General features: G+C 41.0%; 1 protein-coding gene across 38 annotated transcripts in view; it reads right to left on the reverse strand.

Moving 5' to 3' along the window:
- Positions 1-27,321, reverse strand: part of ATXN1 (ataxin 1) — a 314,572-nt gene that overhangs the window by 91,340 nt on the left and 195,911 nt on the right. For 34 of the 38 annotated variants that reach the window (XR_014790211.1, XM_084850249.1, XM_084850245.1 and 31 more), the window contains one exon: positions 23,295-23,391. The gene's annotated coding sequence lies outside the window, so the exon portion shown is untranslated. Of the gene's footprint in view, positions 1-1,125; positions 23,416-27,321 lie in introns of all 38 variants that reach the window. The other 4 variants (XM_084850246.1, XM_084850216.1, XM_084850225.1 and 1 more) reach the window with 3 other exon arrangements.

The following is a 27,321-nucleotide window of genomic DNA, read 5'->3' on the forward strand; positions in this document are numbered from 1 at the left end:
ATAATCACTCTACTTCAAAAACAAAACTTGGATTTAAACTCAGTGTTAATCAATTATGTGGAAATATGGCTAGATAGCATCACCGATGCAATGAATATGAACTTGAGCACGCTCCGGGAGAGAGTGCAGGACAGAAAGGCCTGGCGTGCTATGGTCTATGGGGTCACGAAGAGTCGGACACGACTGAACAACAACAATGTGGAATGCAAACACCAAAGATAACTTGATATATTCAGACCACATGTTGCAATAGTAGCTTTATTCCAGCCTTTCCTCAACCTGGTGCCCTCCAGATGTGTTGGTCTGAAACTCCCATAATTTCAAACCAGTATGGCCAGGTTTGAGAAGACTGCTCTATTGACTTCATGAACGATAGCTTTCTGTAACTTCTCATTCCATACTGAGATTTCCCTTTCACCAATCATAATACTTTTAGGATTTGTCCACCACTTCCTGCATTAAAAGAGGACATACTGGAGAAGACTGTAGCCATCCCTTGGAAGCAGGGCTACTATTTTTCATCCAACACATGGTTAGGAAATACTGAGCTTCTGGCACAATACATGTAGCATTAAAGACAAATTCTGGTGCCTTTTTATTTAACCATTTGAAAATTTATTAAGGCTTTCATCTGTTAACAAATGTGGTCCAGTGGACAGTACAGTATGACTTGTAACTAGATTCAAATTCTTGTTGAGTCACAAACGTTTCTGGTGACCTGGGGCAGCTTTGGTTCCTTCATTGTAAAAATGGGAATAGTGGTGACTTAACTTCATCTTCTTGAGGGATAATCAGATAGTAATTATAAAGCATTTCAAACACATAGAAGTATAACAGAAGTGAAAGCATGGGAGTAACAATAATTCTTCTTTTGTGAACTGTGTTGGACTATGAAACACGTAGATAGCTAACAGCATGTTAATGCTACGAATACTGTGGAAACCTAAAAATATTGGGATCTTATGTTGCCTCGCCCTGTTATTTACTATAAAAAGGCAATCAGAGTGATAGAGGGTAAGGTTTATTTTGGAATGTTCAGCACTACCAACTAAGAAATTACTCAACGTAATTCTGACAGCATGTAAAATTTGTATGATACATCTTTGAGATACTGAATGCATTTACCTTAGAAATCAGTTTCCTCTGTCACTATTTATTGCTGCATGTTGCTTAGTAATAATGAGAACCTGCATGGAAAATCACAATGTTACACTGCTTAAATTGACCCTGTGAAGTTAGGAAACTAGTATATGGATTATTTCAAGAGGCAATATGCCAAAATTCATGTTCTACAAATCAACAAGAAAATACAAAGTTGGTTGTATCTGCATAGTTCTCAATTGGCCTTGTCTAGTTCTATATACAAACATCAATTAGTTTTACTTTCCTGCAGCATAATACCAGTATGAGATGTTTATGGCCCTTTAAACGAGGTAGATTCAATTGTTTAAATGTTAGAAGACATAATTAAGTGTTGCCTAGAAAGGGGAACATGGCTTCACAACAATATTTTAAGAGCGAGGTCTCAACTGGTCTGTGGAAGGAAACTAAACATGAAGAATTGATTCTGTTTTCCTTTTGCGCGCAAGTGCGCGCACGAACACACACACACACACCCTCTTCCCAGTTTCCATACAACTGGAAAAAGCAGAAGCATTTGCTTGTAAAAGCTGTATGCCTAGACTCAAGTCAGTGAGTATGCATTTTACTCACATCAATAGTGGAATGGAAGGCTGCCAGTTTAGTGTCTTGGCTGGCATTCAAGCATGCTGATTGCTGAGCTCTTTAGCTTCTGAGTTCACTATAAAAAAACAACAAAACATCCCTCTCAAAATAACTTCTGAGAGAGACTTCTTTAAGCTCAGACTCTAGGAATGAATGTATGCAAATACTATTCAGCTATTTAAAAAAAAAAGGTAGATCTGGCATTTTTAATGGCACTTTGGCTTTACAATTACAATACAGTGAGTATTACATTTTACCCAGACAAGCAATTTTCCCATGTATACTTACAGCTAGAATTTGCTCAAATTACCCAGAAAGGAGAGGTTTAAAACTATTTATGTTTTACATGTTATTTTAAAAATGTGTATCACCGAATCTAATTCCAAAACTAAGATGGAACAGAACTGCTATTCCTAAAGCTTTCAATCTCAGAAATAGACTACTAAAATTAATCGAGTTAAACCCAAGGCAAAAGCTCCTTAAACTCCCACTATCCTCAAATACCTCATAACTGGCAACATAATTAAAAGACGCTTCCCACTGCATGAATAATTTGCACATTTGCTGTCACAAAAAAACAGATATAGCAGATCAAACTACCTGGAAAGTTAATTCATGTTCTATTGGAATTATTTCACACCACAGTGTACAGTGCTTTTGAACATTACTGCTGATCAACTGTAAACCCTTTATAAATGGCCAAATTTGGACATGAATTTACACTGTGTATATATGGTAGAGGACTAATTTGACTATTTAAAATGATTTCCTGAATAACGACTGCACAAAGAGAGTGCAAATAAAGGTGCAGCTCCTAGTTGAAATTATATCCCTTAGGGAGGTCTATATAATATTTAACCACAAGAGATAAACCTACAGCTTTTCTTGGTGAGTTACTAATTGCTTCAGTTAATTAACGCAAGATTGAATTTAAAGTATTCATCCTAGGAAACAGGGAAAGGAGAAATAAACTAGCTTTAACATATTTACTTAACTTCCTCCAAAAGTGAAACATTGTTATTTTTAAAAAAAATATCTGGAGCGTGAGTGATTATGATTAGTCTCTTCCTCACTGGGTGAAACACAGTATAGTTTAGTCAGTAGCATGGGAAGCAGGGGAACCCAGCAGAGAAGATAACTGCTATAAAGCACAAGCACGGGACTATCATTTTTTATTTAACAAAGTCTTTCTCTCTCTCTTTCCTAATATTAAAGTTTGAAGGCTGTGTTCTTAAGGTGTGTTAGTGCAAGCCACCACCTTTCTGGGAGAAGAGGGAAGCTGTCCCTCCTCTTCCTGAAATGTTCTCTTGCTCTTTCTGGGTGCAAAGTTCATACCAGCAAAGAGCTGCAGCAACGGTACTCGTAAGCAGCCTAGCCTGTCCATGATGTTTGTCAGCTGGGCGGCTTACTAGTGGGTAGATTATTCGGTGGGGAAGGCTCCAGTATGCTGCTTCGTAGCTTCTGATAACATGCAAGAACTCAATAGTACAGTTGGCGCTAGCAGTAGGGGTATGGAATTCAGATTTCACCGCCAGCGGTGATTTGGAGGAAAAGCGTTACAGGCAGACCTACAACACCTCCACTCCCCAATAACATGCCTGTAGAAGTCAAATAAGTTCATACCGATGGTAACATGATCTTTTTTAACCTATCATACCTGAGCCTGAGTTGGAATCTTACTGTTATTACCTGTATAAAAGACATGTGACTATATCCCTTGAGGACTGTGTGGCTGACACAACATATTGTAACATTTTAGGGGGAAGATGGCATTAGGGAATGATGCCATAGTGCACTGATGACTAGCACAATAGCCTAAAGGCCATGGAGAGATGGCCACCCTACAGACCCTTATTTAAATAATAGTAGTATACCGGCATGTCTGAAATGTCCACCAATTAGTGTGTTACTACTTCCTCTCTAGAAAGTAGAGCCAACCAAAATCTGGGATATCTTCACATCACTTTACTAGTACTTTACACAATCAGCAGAATCAAGTGGTGAAGCTTTTTGAACACTGCACCTCGTCAGACTACAGGTGGTGGTAGTAGGGAGTGAGTTTGCATAATAGTGGACGGTGTGGGGAGAACAACAAAACATACACCCTGTACACAGAAAATAAGCATATGCAGGAGTTTTCTTTTTTCTGGAGATCATTCAAACATGATCTCTCTTTCACCAACTGCAGCTTGAATGTGCTAAGTATCCTCCCTCCCCAAGAAAAGCTCTCTCTTTCTTGAGGGTAGCTGTGTTAGTCTATTGCAGAAAAAACAACAAAGAGTCTTGAGGCACCTTAAAGTCTAACAAATTTATTCTGGCATAAGCTAAAGCCCATTTGCATCTGATGAAGAGGCCTATAGCCCACGAAAGCTTGTGCCAGGATAAATTTGTTAGTTCTACAAGATTATTGTTGTTGTTCTCTCCCTTTCTTGATTCTGTTGGTTGTAAACGTCTCCTTCACTTTATTCTATTGCATTGACAGGGGGAAGGTGACTGATGAGCTTTTATCCACACCCAAACAGTACAGAAACACTTATCCCTGAATATCCCCTACAGAAATATCTGAACAATATTTAACTTTATTAATGGGAAGGAAAATTAAGCTAACTACATGTAATTGTCCTTGCATGTGATCTACATATGTCTTCCCACTCCCATGGCCATCGCTGCCTCACTCCACGTTGTTTCTCTGAGCATTGTTCATATCTTAGACTTGGATTCTTCAATGTTATGAAGCATTGTGTACCTAACTGGACTAATAACAACAACAATAACGTTGTTTTGTGATATTAGGCAGCTCACATCAGTTTTCAAATTTGAAATATTTCCTTTGTACTTGTTTAAAAACCTCTATACTGACAATAGCAACTTAATCAAGCTTAAAAAACAAAAAAATGGTTATTTCTTCAATGATGCTCTCCTAAGCTTCACTGCCACTTCAATGAAAACATGGTCAAGAACAAGCCTCAGAGAGCAGTCTGGAGGAAAACAACAGTTTTTTCCCATGCCTTCACTGCTATAGCATGCAATAAAAACTATTCAGCCTATCCTTTTCTAGTTTACATTGTGGTAACTTCATTGAAAAGTGTATAATGTCAGATTAGCTGCAAGTGGAATTAATGCTAGCCAGATATTTGCTGAAGTACAGTTAGGCAGCAATTCTTAAATCTGAAATATACTTCGTATAATATAGGAAGCAGAGCAACATAATAAACTCTCCAAACAGAACACTTTTGTTTCATAGAGAAGAAATTCCTAAAGACTGATCCATGCTGGCCAAAGATATCAAGCAAAAACATCTGCACTACTTCAGATAAAGTGGTCAATCTCTAGAGTGTCATCCAATACAAAATGGAATAGAAGAAATTTGCAAATGTGCAAGGGGTTATGCACAGCAGCCTTCCCAATTGCTCCCTTTGAGCTTCCAGCCATGTTAGATTAGCCAGGAAGCAGCACAAATTTATGACTTCAACGTGTCTTAACAAGATGTTCCTGATTCTAGCTGTAAAAGTCTGGGAATTCTACTGCATGCTACATACGGCAGTCTGGTAGTCAATTTAACAGGAAAAGCCCTAGAGGTAGTAACTCCCAATGCTCTTCTATCAAGAAGAGTTTTCAACAAAACAAATTAAAATGGATGTAAAACACAAAGAAATAGCTAGACTTGGCTCCCGTTTGTATATGAAAAGGCAAACACATTTAAAATGCCCTGCAACAGATATGCTGCTCCAACGTTCTTTCAGAAGAACTGCTTTCCGTGTCCTGATGTTAAAACACAGGATAATTCTCACAAGTTTCAAAATGTCTTGTAATGCTCAATGTACATAACTAGTGTGGTATCCCTGTCTATAGGCTACCACATTAATGACCAGTAGAGCTAGTACAAGGAAATTAATGGCAGCTGTTTAGAGAAGGGAAGGGGAAGACGTATTTCTAGCCAATCTGCTGGGTAAATACACTAAGAGTGCAATCCTATGCATGTTTAGACCGACAAAAGTCCTACAACTCCCAGCATTCTCCAGCCAGCATGGTTAGCCAGGGAATGCTGGGAGGTGTAGGACTTTTTTCTGTCTAAACATGCATAGGATTGCACCTTAAGTTACTATTGTTACAAGCAATTAAAGGAGCTCATGAGTGCTAAAATATCAACTTCTTAAAAACAAAGGTGGCTGGAGTATATGTTATTTAACCCATGGGTTGTTAGGGCTGCACAGGAGTGAGCAAGCGTGCTGCCTCCCGACCGCTTGCTACTTCCACTTTGTTACCGGATTACAAAACAATCCAAGAATTCCTCCTCCGTGATGTGTGAATCCGAAATTCTGGGTAGTTGAGGAAGGAACAACCCAGAATTTTAACCCATCATTTGTTTTTGGGTTAAAACTCTGGGCTGCTTCTCCTTCAACAACGTAGAATTCCAGGTTCACAAGTCATGGAGCACAACTCAGAAATGGGCATTCCTGAGTTGATTTGCAAAGTGGAAGAAGTACTGCATTCAAGAGGCAGCACACTCACTCACTCCCACATGGCCTTGACCAACTATGGGTTAACCAACCCATGGCTGGTTGTTACATATGAACCGGGTCAGTGTTTTGCCCCCTGACCACTCTCCTGCTTCCATTTTGTAAATCAACTGGGTCAGTCCTGGATGCCACAAGATGTAATAACTTGCAATCATGACTGGCCACTTGTAGGGAGTAGGATACCAGATTAGATGAACATTTGATCTAATCCAGTTGGAAGCAAAGAACATGTTCCTGTAGAAGAATATTGAGCACATTAGTTAAAGCAGTGGTTTAGTGTTAAGTTTTGAAGTGCAGTTCCTCATTCTGATAGTCTCCAGAGCCACACCCTTAAGGAAAGTCCAAAAATGCAGGCAGCCATGTTGATCCATATCTCTCTTTTTGTAATACATACTCCTTTTGTAGTTCTTTTTTTTTTTAAAGCTAATGAGTCTTAATTATCCATTCAAGACCAAGCCACCCCAAAATACTTTGCATTGCAACAGGGATAGCTCTCAACAATATATTGTCCTTGGGAAAATCCATCCCCCCCCCCCTTCACCTCCCAGCTACCTTGAGGAATGCAGCTCATGTGTTCCTCTTCAAAGGATTATAGTGTCGCAAACTTAAAACTGTTTTTGAGATTCACTTGCAATCATGCAGAATGACCACAAGATGTCTCTGTCCTGTAGTTAGAACTTCAGAACAGACATGGCTCTAAGTAAAAAGACTGAACAAGGAAGTTATCATCTGGTGTTTTATCACTGTCCCAATATATAGTGATATCAAAACACTACAGACATCAATTAATGAGAATCTGCAAGCCAGATTTTGTGATAGAGAAGTGCTAGAGGGAATATTTTTTCTCATGGGAATAATTACATTTATCAGATATCTTGAGATCACAATTTTTGCAGCAGACTTCAGCCTACAGATGTCTATTGCCATATGGCCTAAACCTGAATTGTTGGAAACAAATCCTGAACACTGCCATAAAACACGCTCCTTCAACTCACTCTCCAGTGCTAATCCTAAAGCCCAGTCAGTGCACTGTATCTACCTAACACCTTCACTGTTGTAACCTGCTCTTGATCATTCCCCCCTGCCACAAAAGAGGAAGAAACAGCTGCAGACATTATAACAGCTTCAGCCCACCCATGGTGTGCAAGTGGCTGATGCTTCAGGCTGTTGCACCACTGCTGTAATGTCTGAAGACAAGCTCACACCGGAAAGCTTTGCAAGCTGGAAGTACAGCCAAAATTGTGGATCTGTCTAAAACAACTTGTCCTGTCGATACTACAGAAGTGCTGCAACAACTGAAAACATTACACACTTGTGTTTCCATAAGGCTGTAGGTGCTGACAACGCCCAAATCCAGTCTGAGAGGCACATTTATGTGCTGCCAATCTACAAACATTTAATTGCAAACTGCCATTAGACATTCTATATATATGCCTTTCTGCTAAAAGCTAAAGGACACTGATGTGTGCTTAATGTGTGTGTGTAAAATGGCCCTACCTACTGCCAACTTTGGCCTTGCCCACTTTGGTTTTGACCCAGCCCACCACTGGCATGTGGCCACCGGAAGGTTAGCCATGATAGGATACAGACCCCAGGCAGAAAGGGTTCCCCAATCCTTTCTTCTGGAGAAGTCCCAGTCCCATGGTCTTGCCTGCAGCTGTGCAAGCATAGCTGTACATTACATGTTCTCTGGCCTACACAGTAAACCTGGTCACCTGGGCATGAACCCACCTGCTAATTCATCTACTGAACATTAAATTATCACAAGTGTAATGTTGATGTTATTCTTTTTTATCCCACCCAAGCCCCTGAACTTCCCCTGCCCCCTCACACACACATCCTTTTGTATGAATATTATTAGTGTAGCCTGTTCAGTATTGTGATGTTTTCAACTGAAAACGAAAAACCATTTAATAAAAGTATAAACAACAACAACACTGCCCTGTTGCTACTCTCAACTTACTATCTCTCTATCAAGGATATCATTAGCCCCCCTGTCTTGCTGGCTTTACATTCACCATCTCCCCCCACGTCTCTACCCTGTCTTCTTGAAACGATTCCAGTCATCCCATCCAAAAAAAATCTAGGGATTTTCCATAGCTTTGCTGCAACTTTTACTTGGCCAGGCTAAGTACTAGGCTGCTCTCTGCCAAAACATCTCTCTTCTACCAACCTTTCTAGACTTTGATCCTTCTGAACTGGTCTGGGCCAAACAGAGAGACTGAACTTATGCTTGTATGTCAATTAGGATGCCAGGTGGGTCACTGTAAATATCAAAGAATTTATACACTTTCTTGCTGCAACTTTCCTTATGGGATGACAGACAGGATGCAAGAATGGATCTCAGGGCTCTTTTTAACTTACTGAGTGGGTCTTGAGAGGTAGAATGATGTTGATTAAGTAGGTTAAAAACACCCCCTGCTCAGTTGAGTGCCCAAGGCATGTTGTTGCTTAAATTGTGCAGAGAGACCAAGCCCAATGCACTTAAAGATTTGCTAGTGATATGAGGAAAAATGAGCTCTGATACAGAATGACAGATACATTAAATGGCATAATCAAAACACTTATCATTATGTATTTCGTAAATGGCTAGATATAAGCAATTCAGAAAAGTGAAAGGGTCTTGAGTTTTGGCAGGACAGGACCTGAAGTGCTGCCTAAAGTTTTCTGAAAGATCCAAAGGAAGAGTCCTCAAGCTGGAAAACAATTATTGCCACAATGCAGAAACCAATTAATGCCGCAATTATTGCCACAATGCAGGTTACTTTCCTCCAAAAGAGGAAACTAACCTTGGTTCAGGACAAAACTTAGATATTTGTATGAACACCACTCAGAACCAAAGGCTAAATGTTCACGTGATTAACAGGCATCATAATTTTCAAAACATCCTGTATGCCTAAGGCAGGGGTGCAGATTAAAAGGAAAAGCTATGTTTTAGTAAGAATGACTGAACTCTGAGAAACTGGAAATCCTCCAGGGACAAGATGGCTGATGATTTTTATTAGCAGGAAGATTAACATGTCCAGGCTGGAGATTAGATATTATTTCGAACAAGGAATATAACTCAAGATAGTTGTTCAAGAAGGTGAGGCATTATGGAGCATGACAACTGTATAAAATTCAAGGAAAGGAGGTAGAAGAGACCCAGAGTGACCAAGCCCAAATGCAATACAAGGATTTCAAATATTAAGATTCTTAAAGTACTGTTTCAGTCTACAGTGGGCAAAAATACAAGAAAGATAAGCATCAGATGACTATCTACAATTCTGGGTGCTTTGCTGACATCTATCCACTCCTCCTTGTTTGATCAGACAGTCATGTTGCTACATCTCGGGAAAGCAGTGATCCCAACAATCATTTCCATCAAGGTCAGGAATTATTGCTAAATAGCTGGAAAGGCATCGACTCTGGTGGGGATCCTACTGCACTTAACCATCCCTGAGTGAAACATGGGCCACAGCTGTGGCTTTGCACCCACCAAGCTCATACAAAGGAAACGAGGGAATAGTTAAGCCATTAGTGATGCAATCCTATGCAAGTGTGGACAGAAACTGAGGCATGATGGAAGTTGTAGGATTTGTTTCTGTTTAAACATACAGAGGATTACGCTCCAAGGAATCTAAATAAAATATGCAAACTAATTACAAAAGCATTTACCTTTTACTAATACAGTCAGGGCCAGAAATATTGGAACAAGGATAACTGTTTTGGCAGTTGGCCTCTGTACATCACCACACTGAAAGGAAACACACCGAGATGGGAGTGAAGTTGGGACTTTCAGCTGTAATTCAAGGGGTTTGACAAAAGTGGGGCACCAACCATTCAGGAAGGACAGCCAGTGGCATACACACACACCCATCGTTGGGGGCTCGTAAGTAATGGAACAAACCAACATCATTTCAAACTGAAGGATCGCCTTTAATAAAAAGGTAAAGATGTCCCCAACCAGTAGTGTCTGACTCTAGGGTGTGGTGCTCATCTCCATTTCTAAGCCGAAGAGCCAACGCTGTCTGAAGACGCTTCCATGGTCATGTGGCCGGCATGACTGAACACCGAGGTGCACGGAACGCTGTTACCTTTCCCGCCGAAGTGGTACCTATTTATCTACTTGCAATTTCTTGCACTGGAACTGCTAGGTTGGCAGGAGCTGGGACTGAAGACGGGAGCTCACTCCGTCACGTGGCACTCGGGTCTCGAACTGCTGTCCTGCCGACCTTCTGGTCTGCACTTCAGCGTCTTAACCACTAAGCCACCGCGGCCCCACCGCGCCCTTAATACCTGGATGAAAATCCTTTGCAGTCAATGACTGCCTGAAGTCTGGAACCCATGGACATGACCAAATGCTGAGTTTCCTCCCTCGAGATGCTTTGCCAGGCCTTTACTGCAGCTGCCTTCAGCTGCTGCTTGCTTGTGGGTCTTTCTGCCTTCAGTCTTGTCTTCAGTAAGTGAAAACATGCTCTATGGGGTTGAGATCAGGTGACTGACTTGGCCATTGAAGAACAGCCCACTTCTTTGCCTTCAGAACCTCTTGGGTAGCTTTTGCTGTATGTTTTGGGTCATTATCTATCTGCAATATGAAGTGGCATCCTATCAGTTTGGCAGCATTCGGCTGAATCTGAGCAGAAAGTATAGCCCTATACACTGCAGAATTCATCCTGCTGCTTTTATCAGCAGTCAGGTCATCAATCAACACCAGTGACCCGGCTCCATTGGCAGCCATACATGCCCATGCCATAACACTGCCTCCACCATGTTTGACAGATGATGTGGTATGCTTGGGATCATGAGCTGTTCCTTTCCTTCTCCATACTTTTCTCTTCCCATCATTCTGGTACAAGTTAAACTTGGTTTCATCAGTCCAAAGAATCTTATTCCAGAACTGGGCAGGCTTTTTAAGGTGTTTGGTGGCAAAGGCTAATCTGGCCTTTCGGTTCTTGAGCGTTACCAGTGGTTTGCACCTTGTTGTGAAGCCTCTGTATTTACATTCATAAAGCCATCTCTTGACTGTAGATGTTGACAATGACATGCCTACCACCTCAAGAGCGTTCTTGACCTGGCTAGATGTTGTGAAAGGGTTCCTCTTCACCATGAGCAGAATTCTGCGGTCATCCACTTTAGTTGTCTTCCGTGGTCTTCCAGGCCTTTTGCTGTTGCTGAGCTTGCCAGTTAATTCTTTCATTTTCAGGATGTTCCAAACTGTTGTATTGGCCACTCTCACTGTTCTTGCTATCTCTCTGATGGGTTTATTTTGTTTCTTCAGCCTAATTATGGCATCCTTCACTCACATGGACACCTCTTTGGGCCTCATGTTGGGAGTTCCAGTGAACAGCTACCAAATGCAAATGTAACCCTCAGAACCACCTCCAGGCCTTTTCTCTGCTTGATTGGTCATGGGGTACCCAGGAAACAGGCCACACCTGGCCATGCAGCTGCTTGTCAGCCATTCATTCCATTACTTATGAGCCACCAATGATGGGTGTGTGTGTATGCCACTGGCTGTCCTTCCTGAATGGTTAGTACCCCACTTTTGTCAAACCCCTTGAATTACAGCTGGAAGTCCTGCCTTGGCTCCCATCTGGGTGTGTTTCCTTTCAACTTCAATGTGGTGGTGTACAGAGGCCAACTGCCAAAACAGTTAACCTTGTCCCAATATTTCTGGCCCTGACTGTATTTTTGGTTTTGGTTTACAATTCACGTGTCACTTAGATACACCTTCAAAGAGAGCATTTTACTAGTTTTTCATAATTGTACTAAAATCTCCCTGAAAGTGCATCATGAAATTTCATAGGTCAACAGAAAATTCTAATAATTAAAGCTACAAGCACATGTGAGTTCAAGATAAAAAGGACCTGGAAAATTCAGGAGCACGTGATCTTGAAATCTAGTTTCTTTTCCATAAACCACAATGGATGGAACATCTAAACATTATTATCTAAATTAATACTTTGTTGTAAATTTAGTTTGAGAACCCAGTTTGTAAGTGGGTTCTGCTCCATTTTACTGTTCCTTATATTGTTTTGGATTATCATCGTGGGTTTGAATTGTTTTTAACAGTGTATTTAAATGTGATTTTTAATGTTTATATGTGAATTGCTCAGCAATTTTATTATATTAAGCGGTATATAGGCATTACAATAAATAAATATATAAATCCAAGAAATTTGGTAACGGTGGTTAACTTTGTCCAAATTTTATATGAAATTGAACTAGCCCTGGTGAAGGGGGAAGAAGCAGAACTGTGTGGAATATCATGCAGGAACTTTCTGGGAAACAAATGGAATAATGACTTCACAATTCAGGTTTCACTAAGCAAGCAAAAACACTAGTTCACTTGTATGCTGGCATTATATTAACTAATTTAATTAAAACACAACCAGATTAAAATTAAGTAGGTTTCAATATTATTCATATTTGGAGTACTCATCACATTGTTCTCATTGTTTATCAAATTTAAGTCAGGTTTCAGTATCAGTTACAGAGTTCAAGACCAACATTTTTCTTGAAATATATTACAAATCTTTCAATTATACTATTGCCACAAATAGCACCATTATTGTTCTGTTGTCAACTCTATGTTGCAGCCCTAAAAAGCAAGAAAATTGTGCTAAGACAGTTAATGCTAAATCAAAAGGATAACGATACAATGGAACACGTTCACACAGTGCAGAACAATACGATACAGAAATAGAGTTGTGGGTGGCTGTTATAATTGGACTGCTTCGCAATATGTGGATGTAAGAAAGAGTTATCAAGAAGGATTAGGTATGATGTCCATGGAAAGGCTTATTCCTATGTGCTGGAAGTGTAGGAAAGTAGATTACAATTAGAAGTGAATAAAAGAAAATAAGGAACATCTATTTTTATAGTGAGGGTTAAAGCACAACTGACAATGAAAATAGGGACATATGAATAAAAATGTTATGGATGGATGGAGTCTTAAGCTTTGACAAAAGCCAACAAGGTTACCAACTCCATGTACCCAAATATTCAAAAATGACTTGAGATTTCAAGTTACTCTACACTGGGGGTGCAGAACTTCAGGGCTGGAGGCCAAATCCAGCCCCTCAGGGTTCCCCAAATGGCCATATCCCCTTTCCCTGACCAAACCCCCTTTCCACCAACCACTGATAGTTTGTTGTTTTCCTGGTTTTTGTGAAGTTTCACCCCATTCTAAAAGGCTGAAATGCCTTTCTTAAGGCTTAGTTACTAGCAGTAAGAGTTTTAAACTAAAATATGCTGTTATTTTTGGTCTTGCGCCTTTTGTCTTCGGCCCTGCCAACCACTGGAGCTCCTCCAAAAATGGAATTCAGGCCTCAGGCTGAAAGAGGTTCTGCACCCATGCTCCACACACTGTACAGCTCTGAGAGCATCAGTTGCTACAGAAAACTCAAGCTTCTTATAATTCCTATAGTTTGTACATTGGGGAGAAGGGTAATTTTTACCACCTCCACTCTCAGATCATGAGTAATAGCAAACTGGAAGAATGGAGATGATGTATAGGAAGCAGGAATCAAGTGTTGTTTTATTTTGACTTGACTGGTTGTTGCCCAAGAGTGGGAGGATAGAGCAGAGGAAGTTGCAGTAGTCAACAAGATGACTGGGCTTTGTGTTGTGTTTTGGCATGTTGGGAACAGGCAGTATGACAAATAACTTATGACAAAACATAATATTGGTAACAAGCCGTACTAAATGCCTGGTACTTTAACATGAGATTTGCCTATGTTTGTGAACTGTCAGAAAATTGCTAGGAATAGTTCCTGCTCTGTTGTGAATTTTTGGTATTAAGGAATTTGTTTTCTATGAAGTAAAGCTGAAACTGATTACAGAATATAGTTTTACTCCCCAGAATCTGTGAAAGATAGCTGATTACAGTGAACTTTACTGGCAATGGCGACAGAGAGGTTGTTTTATTACTTGGAAAATAGCTTAAAGAATCCATTCTAGATAACTGAGAAATAATGGCATCTTCTTAAATTACCCAGCCTATTCTTTGTTTCTACATGCTAACAGAGAAGGAGCCAGGAGCAATCAAGGTAGCTGTTTCCTTATTTTATGCCTCCTTCCTGACCTCTGTGTCATCAGATCCTTCTGAAACATTATCAGCACCTGTAACTCTGAGTACCATACCTGAAACAACCAGAAACATAAACCTTATTCTGAAGAAATACAGATAGTGCCAACACCACCAAGTGTTCATGAGATCATCTATCAGCACTACTGAATGTATACAGTTTGCAGTCAGGTATTTCAAAGGCTGGAAACAGACCTGAAATGGATGTGAGCAGGCATGTTATTCTCAAGAGAATAGTATTTCCTATCAAGATTCAATAGACTCTGAATCCTTCTCACTAGTACATCAGTGACATTGACCTCTTTTGGATAGATGCCCAGCACAGCAAACTGAGAAATGAGAGCATTTAACTGGTATTGCATGCTACCTACCTAAAGATTTTCTTGCTATGGCCATTCAAACATCCTAAATGAAACCCTACAGTATGTTTCACTAGAATGTCGAACTCACTGACACCCAGTTTTTTCCTAGTAAACACATATATACATCAGAAGCAGATCAGAGTTGACAAACTTTTGTAGGGGAGACCAGTTTCTTAGGCTGCAATTATATGCGTAGAATTGGGTATAAGCCTCATTCAATGGAACTTGCTGTTGAGTAAAAATTAATAGGACTACACTGAAAGGGTACTTTCCTAATAATCACAGTGCACATCAAATAAACGAACAGCTCCAGCCATTTGAACTAGCTAAATCATAACTACTGCCTAAATCAGCATTCCCCAACCTGGTGCCTCTAGAACTGCTGGACTACAACTCCCATCATCCCAAGGCAACACTGAATGGAGGGCACCAGGTCGGGGAAGGGTGGTATAATCATAACCCACCTTCTGAATTTTAATGGAAAGACTTGCATCCTAGGAGAAGGTATTTTTAAAAGACAGAATTTCCACTAATTTATTTATTTATTACATTTCTGTACCACCCATTAGCCAAAGCTCTCAAATCAAGAACCATAGGAATATTGCAAGAACTCTCCAATTATCCAGAAATGGTGTCACATTGCAAATTGCATGATAATAATAATTAAAAAATAGAAAATTACTCTAGCCTCTTTCAAAAACATGAGTACGCTTCAATGCTACACTTGCGTCAAATTAGTGAAAAGGTATACCATATATGTCTTCTCTTCAAAAAAGATAGATTTATGATTTTTCTAACATTATATTTCCATTGATCATAAAGTAAAGGTAAGATTCCAAAGGTGCACCTGTATTTTTTTTAAAGTCTTATGCATATAACTGTGTGTGTGTGTGTGTGTGTGTGTGTATCATATAAACAATTTTCCTTCTATATCTTTTAGAGTAACATAGAAAACATGCTTAATATGATAGTGAATCTCTAGTGAATCTCTAGAAGTTTTCCATCTTGCTTATTTTAACAACCACTGGGTGATTAAAATTCAGCCAAAATTAAAATTTACAGCTTGATCATATCCATATCTATTTGAAAGTAAGTCCTGCTAACTTACATGGAAGTTTCTGCCAGGTAAAACTTGCTTAGGATTTCTTTTATCATTTTTTTGATCAATGACAAACTGAACTTGATTCTGTCCTCAATTAGAGCCGTAGTTCTGTGGTAAGATAAACAGTTGCTAGAGGAACCAGAAGTTCCCTTCTGCCAGTCTCTATTATATCTTGGTTAAGAGGCAAAGTATGCCCTTGCTATCTTGCTCATGTCCCAAATCTGTGTAAATGGACAACTTGCCTATTCTGTTCATTGATGGTAATGGGATAAATAGAGCAGTCCAAGCAAGTTGCTATCCTTTTTCCATGGCTGGCCTTCCCATGAGGCGAGGCAAAGCCTCTGTGTCAGGTGGCAGAGTGGGAGGAGTGGTGAATTGCAGTGCTCCCCCACATACCTACCAAGAGGGGTCACCACCTTCAGTGGGTACTCCAGACAGCCCTGCCAGCCACTCTCCTGCCATGACATTTGCTGCAGTGAGAGAGTGGATGGCGGGCTCTCCAGAACATTGTGAGAGGAGGGGTGTTATTACAGGCGATCTCCTAGGACAACCCTCCCATGCCTGGTTCTGAGGAAGCCCTCAGAGCCAGGCATTTCAGCCTGGCTAGCTCTCTGAAGAGCCATGCCAGCTGCTTCCTCCAGGTGTGCACTGATAAAGGTAAGGGGGTGGGAGGGCACAATGTGGAAAAGGGAAGCAGAGGGGAAAGGAAGGGAAGGGTGGGGCGCAACATAACTCAGTAAAGGGAAGGGGTGTGGGGATGCAGCATGGTAAAGGGAAGGGGTGGGGGTGCAATGCAGCACCAGTACGGGGAAAGAGATGCATGGGGAAACAACACAGTAGCAGGAAGGGAGACATGGCATGATCAAGGGAAGGGGAAGGAGGTGGGGCATGACATGGTGGCGGTTAAGGGCAAGTGGGTGTGACACGGTGGTGCATGTACTCTCTTGCCTCAGGTAGCAGGAGAGCTTGTGCCAGGGCTGACTTTTTCCACTGATCTCCTTTGCCTCATAGCTACTTGGAAGGGAAAAAATGCTCTGCAAACCAAATCATCTTTATTGTGTCTTAGGTTATATGGTTGGCAAAGCTCAAAACAGGAACACAGAACACTGCTTATACTGGGTCAGACCATTGGTCCACCGAGCCCAGTGTTGTCAATACTGACTGGCAGCAGCTCTCCAGGGTTCCAGGCAGGATTCTTTCCTAGCCCTACCTGGAGATGCTGGGGATTGAAATTGGGACCTTCTGCATACAAAGCAGGTGCTCTACCACTGAGCTATGATCTCTCCCCAGTTGTGTTGAGGAGGCTCGCTATGACAAAACCCAAGAACTTCTGCTCTGTACTAGAAGCACATGACACAAAACAAATCAGGAAATAAGACATTCTGAGTAATCATTCATTTGGTGCTAAATACTTATGATTTTGGCAGAGATCTATTAGTCCCTTGAACCCTGATATACAGCATGCCTACAGAGCTATGCCTATTTAAAGGAAAGCAGCAGCTGTCTGTGGCTCTTAATCAAGAATAATGCCTGAGAATAAATCACTGCCTTTTCGGAGACTGCATTTCTCAAATAACTACAATTCCTGCTCTTTCTGCCCCATCCCTAAAAATACGAGGTGGCACACAAAAGAGAGCTGCTTACAAGAACAGAGACATATGGATCTCTCTCTCTGTCTCAGCAGCCTGCACTTTCTGTTAAAAAAAAAAAAGTCATGAAGTGAGCTGTAAACAGATGCAAACAAGTTTAGAAGCAAACAAATTCAGAACTTTAAATCGTGTCAAAACTTTCCATTCATTCCACCATGGTAAAGAGTTGATAGTTCTGCCAAGAGACCCACAATATTCTCAAGGACGAACACAGAAGTATTTCCTGTATTCGGAATGCCTCTGTAAAGTGTTCGTTAACACATTGTTTTTCATGATACTTCCTAAAGATTTTTGCCATACTCTCCATGGGACTCTACTGCTGTTGCCATGCAGTTCTAGGAAAGGGTAATGGCTATCGAGAAGCAGGAACACTCTAGTCCAAGTAAAGGGTGTGCATGGGCTGCTATAAATTCTTCCAGCCAGTGCAGGAAGCAGCATAACAGCAGCTCCACTAAGTTTTGCTCCATTATTATAACGTTATCTACACTACAAACTTATATGAGTTTATACCACTTCCCCCAAAGAACTCTGGGAATTCTGGATTGGTGAGATGTGACATTTCCAATAGATATCCCCCATACCCCAAACTACAGTTCTCAGAGCCAAACTACACCTTACACTAATTGCACAGCGTATAGCTGAGGCTTGTTTTTGTTTTTTTAATCTAGTGTAACTGTGCACATTCCTGATTCAGATAGGGATCACCACACTCAAGGAGGGAAGATTAGACCTCCCCCCACCCATTTTTTCCTGAAATTTCACTCCCCCTATTGGGGGTGTAGAAAAAGAGAAAAAAAGGCTCTATTGACTCCAAAAGAGACTTTTTTCTTTTCTTTTTTAAGTCCCCTGTAGAGTATATGTGGAATTCTGGGAGAACAGGTGAGGGAGGGAGGTTTTATCCTCCCCTTCCAGAGCATGCTTGTCCCAATCCAAATTGGGACCATGTACAGTTTCACCAGACTAAAACAAAACACAAGCTTCAGCTACATGCTAGGCAATTAACATAACATGTGGTTGGGCCCTGGGAAAGGTGGATGATTGTTAAACCAGATATTGACCTGGACCGTGTCTCCACAACAGAAGGAGAAGGGAGGAGTACCGGATTTTTTTAAAATGAATTTGCTTTGCTGCACTTTGGTCCATGCAGGTCTCCACGAGCAAGTGCTCTGCACCAGTAAAAATTACTTCACAGAACATAGTTTCTGATGGGGATGGGAGTGAACATCATCTGACTGGCAGGGGCTGCTCAACCAGGGGCTGCTTTCCCTCCTCTCCCCCACTTTCTCCTTTCCCTTGGAATTCCACATGCACCTGCAATTCAGGAGCAAGCCTCACTGAGAACAATGGGAGTTACTTCTGAGTAGACACACACGTTTGTGCTGGGAAGGGGGGGGGAGGATGGGAAACCAGCCCCCTTTCTAACCGCAGGATCTCTATAACGAAGGTGTGAAGTAGTTACTTCCTAAGACAATAAACCAAGCCATGGAGAATCGCAGGTTCGGTAAAGTGCTTTACAGGCTTCAGGGAATCAGTGCTTTAGAATCTGTATTTCAGTTCAGGGGGATCTCTGTAAATTCAGATGTGCGCAAGCCTCACTGAGCACAATGGGAGTTACTTCTGAGTAGACTCTAATTGGTTTGTGCTGGGAAACACAGGGGACAGGAAACACCCCTTTACCAGGGTCAAGGCACACCCCCTGGGCAGGGTTAGCATACCCGAGGTAAATGTGGGGGTTGGGGCACACAACAGCTATAACGCGGAGAACCTGAGTTAAGGAAAAGTATTGGACTTTAAGCAGTCTCAGGAAATCCAGTTTTTCCAGATAAGCTCCAGGCTGGCGGCTGGATGACCACGATGTCATGTATCCCTAACCACTTCAACATGCAGCCAGCTTGGAGTAAATCACTGATGGAGACACCCCTCTGGTTCGGATGACATGCTGCAGCTCATCATGAGTTGTTTAACCCACGACGAGCCACACTGCCTGTGGGCACTGACTTGTGTATGCAACCCCTGCTTGGGGGTTGTCATGTCTTGAGAACTTGGTGAGAGTGGATTATGCAACCAGATCATGGTTTGTTGAGGGTTGTTTTAACTCTTCCATAATCCACACTTGCCGGGTTCACACAACATGACAACCCTTGAGCAGCATTTGCATATTCAACATGGAGGTCATATGCATCCTGCATGTGCTGCAGCCTCACTGTGGATTAAATAAATAACCCACGGTGGGCTGTCGTGTCTTGCAAATGGTCCCTAAATCTACAGTGTAGACATACCCTAAGATAAAAACAATAAAGGGCTATATGGAATAAGAACCAATGAGAAAGAGGCAAGGAAAAGCAGAATACCAGACACTGTTTACCAGAACTACATTTTAAGAAGCATATTGAGAGAGCTATAGACTCAGTTTCACACTCCATTTATTCTGAAGCAAACTCTGAAACATTAAAAAAAGCCACCTCCGTAGCAATAACTAGCCTGCAAAATAGAGGATTTGCCTCCTTTTTGTAAGCTGTTACTGATGGAAACAATCTCAGAACTCTTCATTTACTGTCCCAAATATAGTTGTAAAAGCTATTTTTTCAATTCCCTTAGAAGGGTCTGAAATATTGTATATACCAGGGCTAGGCAGAAGGTAGTTAGGGATCTACTGGTAGACTTCTGTGCAGTTTGCGGTAGGATTGTTTTCGACTCCCAGTTGTTTCACAATAGCAATAACTAAAAAGCTTCCCCCTCCCCAAATTAGATTGATGAAAAAGAATCGAGGTGGGAGGAGGCAGAGTGGATTTTTGTGTGAAAGGATTTGTGAGCTTGGTTCTAGTAATGATCACAAATTCCTGGGCTGAGCTGAGCATATGTTCTAAGGCACCCTGTTCTTTTATTCTTAGCATATGTGTGCTGGTCAAACCACTATTTTGCACCTATGCTCTGGTTACCGGACCTTAGGTACTAGTAAAAAACAAAGTAGATCCTGCAAGCTTGAAGTCTTCTCATCCTTGCTATATACTACTCTATATGATAATCTACTAATCCATACACGTGCATAACAATGGATTTAGCAGTCCATATACAAAGGGAACCAGTGTGCTAACAGTAAACAAAAGTGCTGAGTTTGTATATGGAAAGCCTGAATCCCTGGTCATCTGTGAAACTCACCAAGTGTCAGGATTAGGTCCAAGCTCCCTGGTTTGGTTTTGGATTCTGATTCAGATTTGGAGGCAGAGCTAAAAGAAGCCCAGCCAAGACAGGGAGTGGGGGAGGAGTCAGGGATGAATCTTCCCAGCAACTTATCAAAAGGAGGCCCAGATTCAGAGACCATCATCCCCCTGCCCCATAGGAACTCTCAGAGAGGGAGGGAGCACCAGAACTGACAGATGCCAGAGTTCAGTGCAGCATTAAGTAGGCAGAATTGAGAGGAGGTGGGAGGTGGTCCACCAGGTTGGCTGCCCATCGGAAGTTGGGTCAGGAGGTCTCTACCTGAAGGAGGAGCCCAGTAAAAGCCTGGGTATGGTGGGAATCCATCCAAGTAACTGCCCCACTTTCTTAACGCATAATGCTACAGGTGTGAAGAGATGATTAACTGAAAAAAGGTTTTGTGGATTGCACAGGGAGTCTCTGTTACCTCACTACTCAGTGGGAAGGCTTAGCAGTCCCTGACACCAAGTAGGTCTTGGGCAAGTTACCATCTCTTAGCCTAACCTTCTTACATGCTCATTGGGAGGCTAAAACAATGTTCAGAATAAGAGTGAAATACAGTTTTAATACATACAATTATTGCTTAAACAACACTTATTAATTAAAACCTAAAACTTGTATCTTGCATATATAAAATGAAGCATACGTGTAAGTGCATTATTTTTCTAAATAAATTATGTCCCTCCTTAACAGATGTTTGGAATGTCCCCAATGCTTAATTTGTAGCAAAATATCTTTGCTATCATCCAAAAGAGAATGAAAGGAGGGTATAAGGAAAATGATGCTGCCTAGTAAACAAACAATTTCTAGGTGGAAACAAGGAGCTGATTCTAAACTGCATTTTTAAAACTTATTTGGCTCTGGATTGTACCTGGTGGTGAAATGATGCAATTATAAGCACAAGGCAGAAAAACTTTAGCTGAAAATAAAAATCAATTCCATTCATTCCTAGGACTGAACAAAGATATATTTCAGTACGTTGCATAGCTCTGATTCTTCCACTGGAAAAATTAGCAATCCTCATTTGACTGTCACAGATTCTAGAATAGTCAGTAGAAGCATGAAGTTAACACGTTATTGTCATTTCCTTTAAGCATAACATAAACATATATTTCAAAGCTAAAAACTCAGATGCTGAGTGAACATGGGCCTAGTGTGTCCATGTTCTTTAAGTCACCAAGTTGTAAAATTTTAAGATAGTGGCTGATGCCTAATGGGGCTGATGGAGCGGAGTCAAGGGGTCATCATAGGGAGAGGCAAGAGTTACATATGTTAACATGAAGGTGATCCTCTCTTTTTTTACTCTAAAGTAAGCATGCAGGGCCTGATCCAGATCAGACTACCATGTGCAGGAGAGAGAAATTTAAACCTTCCTCCCTGCCACTTATTTCCTTAAGTTGGAGGAAAAGGCCTCCACAAAGGGGGGAAACCACCTTTTTTTTTTTTTTTTACACACACACCCCACCTGTGTGTGCGAATTTCAGGAAGCAAGCAAGTTTCCTCCCCCGCCATGAATGGTCAGGTCCTGATCAGACTGAGCCGCACACACTTACTTTCAGCTCACTTTTTCTTCTGCTTTATGTTCACTCACTTGGTCTGCTGCTGCTAGTCTCAATAAAGTAAGGTAGCTTAGGACTCCTCTATGCTAGGTAGCCCGGGACTCCTGCTTGGCCTCGAGGACAAGTAAAAAAGAGGACTGACACTTACAGTCTGATCATATGTATGTTTATTCAGAAGAAAATCCCATTGAGTTCAATGGACCCAGGTCTGTGTGCTTAGGACGGGAGCCTTACAGCTTGATTGTATGTATATTTACTCAGATGTGAACCCCACTGAGTTTAACAGACTTACTCCAAGGCTTATGTGCTTAGGATTGTAGCCTTACAGTCCTAAACATATAATCCTAAACTCAAGCACATAATCCTAAACTCAATGGGAGTTGTCTGCCACAATCCTAAACTCAGGCAACTCCCACTGAAGTTAGTGGGACATACTCCCAAATATACACTTGAGGCTAGGTTATTCTCTTCAGGGGTGCTGGTATCCTACAGGTCAGAGAATGAGTGTCCTCTTCTTCTGGAAAGAGTCAGAGAGGTAATTTACCTCAAGAAAAAAAATGTTTTTGACAGTTAAGACAAGCATAAACATGATTAATACATGATACTTTCTGGTATCACATTTTTCCACCACTTTACTTTTAAATGTTTATTGTTTAAACACACCTAAAGTATTCTTAAATCCACATGATATATTATATCTGGATAAGATTTCAGCTATACTTCTCATTTTCAGTTTTTTAAGGGATCATAAGAAGTGAACAGATGTCCAAAATGGACAGGCACTTCCAGCTATCCACTTTGTGAATTTTGAAGGAGTTCAGGGGAAAATGCCCTCCACAGAAAATGATTATGACATTAGTGGAGGAATGAAAGGGAAGCAGCTCCTATATATAAAATATGGGGCACCTCAGAACATGACCACTGTATATAATAAAAACACTGGACTTCAAGATGCATCGTAGGTGCAATATAAGTCCTTAAATGAAATGTGACACCAAACATGTTTTGGGTGTCAGTCAAGCCAACACTCTTTGTAATTCTGATTATTTAATGACAAAGTCAGTTACAGTGGAAGTCTTTAATCATTACTATTGCATAGTTTACTCACAACATTCACTGTCGTCTGTTGAGTGTTCCAGATTATCCTTCACCCTGAAGAACTTGCAGATGTTGCTGGATTGCTCACAGGCCTTCAGTGGTGCTCTCTTTCAAAGAAAATTTCAAAAAATCTTTTAAAAACATAGCGAGGGATAAAGTGAGTAAAAAAATCCCTACATTATCCTTAAACAACAAAAAAGTTTCAAAAAATTCCCATAAACTTAATGGACCAAATGCAATTGTGACTAAAGATACAACTCCACAATGTTCTTGGAGCCCTACACCTCAACTTAATTATTGGTTATGGCTCAGCAGTTCTTGTTTGAAAAAGTACAAATAATAAAGGCCTACAGCAACAGTGTCAGGTTTGGGGGGGGGGGGGCCTTTGGGCGAATCACCCTCAGTGGGCTCCCTCCCTCAGTGAGTATACCTTCTCACCACCATTGTCATTAACTGCTATTGCTCCATATCCTCCATATCCTGCAAGCAACCGAGAGATGCTCTGCCCTTGGGTTGTTTGCTATGACATGTGAACTTGGAACTCAGGCTTGTTTTAAAAAATATGGGTTATTGTGACTTGTGAACCGAGACAATTTGCAATTTCTAAAAGAAGCTTTTAGATTTGTGTTACCACATGTGTGGTAAACGCACATACACATATGGCTCTAATACAGCAAAAGAACCCACATGGGTAGGGCTTTAGAGTCTCACTATATCTGTTCTTTGTTGAGTACACAAGCCTTAAATGTCCACCCACACATAAACCTGTGCATTGTAAGAGCTGTTATTTGGAATACGTCACAAGTCTGCATGGTACTGTACAATTTAAAGCAATAAGAATACTGTACAATTTTGCAGTGCTGTGAAAATTTCCACTTGGCTATCTTCCAGCCCCACCCACTAAGAAAAACACTTACATACAGCATAAAGTGCAACTGCAGTAAAAGAGCATTTAATATGTTCACAAACAGCTTCATTCCCTAGTAAGGAGTATTTTCTGTAAGGGGCATTCTTCTATATGGTCTAAGCCATGACCCTGGTTTACTTGCTTTTTCATAGACCCACCTATGCCTATTTTTGTTGTGCTACTTACTGTCCGTATTTTTAAGACACACAATGTGAGGTTCCGGAGCCACAGCTAGTGGGTGTGGGAAACATGAAAGACATGCAGTTCCAAGTGTCAAACTAGAATTTCACCCTCAGATCATGCCGAATTATTTTCCCCTGCATGCATATTATGCACAGACATATGATTGAACTATGTAGAAAAGTATAAATCCTAATAGGAAAACTGCATGTTTTCTATTATGCCTCATTTCAGAATTTGGCTTTTAGTTTAAATTATTTGCAGCATTTTTAGCATAGACTCCAGTTGGGGTGAGCATGACGTGAAAAACCTTTATCTGTGACCCTGGAGAGATGCCACCAGTAAGAGAAGACATTACTGAGCTAGACAGACCAATAGTCTGACCTGGTACAGGGCAGCTTCCTACATTTGGGCAGTATCCAGTGGGGCGCTTACACCCCCGCTGATTCCCTTCCACCCCATTGATTCCGTTGCGCAACTGGCTTCCACCACTTGCGCAATGGCAATTTAGCACTTCCATGAAACGAGTGGAAATTTTTGTTCCTGGAGTGGGGCAGGTCAACGAAGCTCGCATAAGGCAGCTCTGCCAACCTGTCCCAATATGGAAACAAGCATTTCTGCTAATTACAGGGCTTCCTGTAGAAAGCACCAAATCTCCATTGCATAAGTGGTGGGTCCCATTTGCACAATGGAACTGGAGGGGCCGAAGGGAATTGGCAGGGGTGTAAGTGTCCTGCTAGACACTGACCTTTATTCATTTATACTACTTTTATACTGCTTACAATCTTAAAATCTGTTCCTATCCTTCTGCATCCTAAATATGCCAGGAACACAAATGAAATTCGAGAATGCTGGGCAGCAGCTAAGCCTTGTGGGCCAAATCTGAATTTATGTATTTATTTAATTTAAGGTAGTTGTATACCACCCTTCATAACTGATTTATTTCTAAATCCCAGGGCGGTTTGCAATACAATGTCTCTTTGAAAAGTGCTGCCTGGTCCCCTGGTTTTTGCCAATCTAAAAGCAGAAAGGTTGCTGAGAAAGCAGCATCTGTAGCAATGGAACTTGCTGCCAGGCCATTCTTCAAAGTGGTCCATTTGGAAAAGTAGTTGCTGACTAGGTATTTTACTGCGTTAGGTATTTTCTATATTGCCGTAAAAGCTAAATCCTAATCACACACTTTGCTTCATACTATGCTTCAAATTACAATATGAGGGACTGATGGAGATATATTAAGCTGTTAGCTCTTTTGCAGGGAAGCTATTTAAGATTCACTAAAGGAAGAGGGAAGAACCTACATTTCACCTGAAAATCAGACAACTGTGCATAACACAGCTCCACCCTCTTGGTATTTGTACAATGCCTCCTTTTGCTGTCCTGTGAAGTACTCTGTAATTTGTTTGTTCTCATTCACAATTCAACTACAGTAATAAAATGCTGTTATAAATGCCTGCAACAATGTTCCCATTTCATTTTTCATATTTTTCCATCACTAATCTGTCATTCTTTTTAAACATTAGTTCACTTCCTCTTCACCGTCACATGAAATAAGCCTTGAACAGGTTCACTCACGTTCCGCTGAGACTAGGATGAGATGAAGCTAGGCTTTTTCAAGCGCGTGACATTCATTTACTTAACGTGCATATTATGTGTCATTTTAAACAGTTTTCACCAGGTTTATTAAACAACATGGGATAGAAGTAAGAAATTTTCTGCCTTTCATTCACCCATTTCTATTCCAACTATAGACGCACGCAGTACTCACTATTAATGCCTCAAATGCACTAAATTTGGGGAAATTGTCAGGGTTTACCCCATATACCACTGTCAATCACAAACTTGCCCTGATTTCAATGAGTCTGGATTTCACCTGTCCTAAAGACTGTTAACTATTTTTGCAGTATAACTCCTATTATTGTTGAAAGGCAATGATACACAAAAGCTACAATTTAACAAAAAGTTACATTCACTTAAGCTCATTCATTGAGCTGATATATACTTGACTCGATGCTGCACTCTGGCCAGGGTTTTATGCAGCTCTTCACACTGCTAGTACTCCCTGTATGAACCTACCTGTACACTACAATAGTCATCTGAGGCCCTCCCAGGCATTTGACAGTGTATGATAAGGTTTTAGCTGGTCCTAATATTTTTATTGTTGATTGTTTTAAATGATTTTTGCATGTATATTGTTTTTATATTATACTTTATATTGTATTTTTAAGGTTTTGATTTTTTGTAAACCACCCACAGAGCTTTGGCTATTGGGCGGTATAGAAATGTAATAAATAATAATACTAAATAATAATATAAGAAGAGCCCTGCTGGATCAGACCAAGGGTCCATCTAGTCCAGCATTCTGTTCACACAGTGGCCAACCAGCTGTCGACCAGGAACCCACAAGCAGGACACAAGCACAACAGCACCCTCCCGCCCATGTTTCTCAGCAACTGGTGTGCATAGTGCCTCTGCCTCTGATACTGGAGGTAGCGTTTAACCATCAACACTAGTAGCCATTGATGGCCTTATCCTCCATGAATTTGTCCAATCCCCTTTTAAAGCCATCCAAACTGATGGCCATCACTTTATCTTGTGGAAGTGAATTCCATAGTTTAACTATGCACTGTGTGAAGAAGAACTTCTTTTTATCTGTCCTGGATCTCCAGCTAATAATAATACAGTGATCACCCAGGGACTATAATTAAAACACTCTTTTGCTAAGATCAGCAGAAAAGGTCTGGAGTCCATCTGGGATGTAAAGACTGCAATCTTGCAGAGTATAGCCTTTCATAAGAAACTAGTGTACCCTCTCTAAAAAGGCTGCCCCTCTGTTCAGTGGGCTGCTGCCATGCTAACTGTGCTGTGTCTCAGCAAGTCCATCTCTCAAAATGGAGGTCCCTCACTGTCTCATGTTAAGGTGAGATTAGAAGAATGGTCCCATACAGGTGGT

Source organism: Heloderma suspectum, chromosome 4, assembly GCF_057233095.1.
Source record: "Heloderma suspectum isolate Gila_16-S chromosome 4, 16-S_ref, whole genome shotgun sequence".
NCBI lineage: Eukaryota > Metazoa > Chordata > Lepidosauria > Squamata > Helodermatidae > Heloderma > Heloderma suspectum.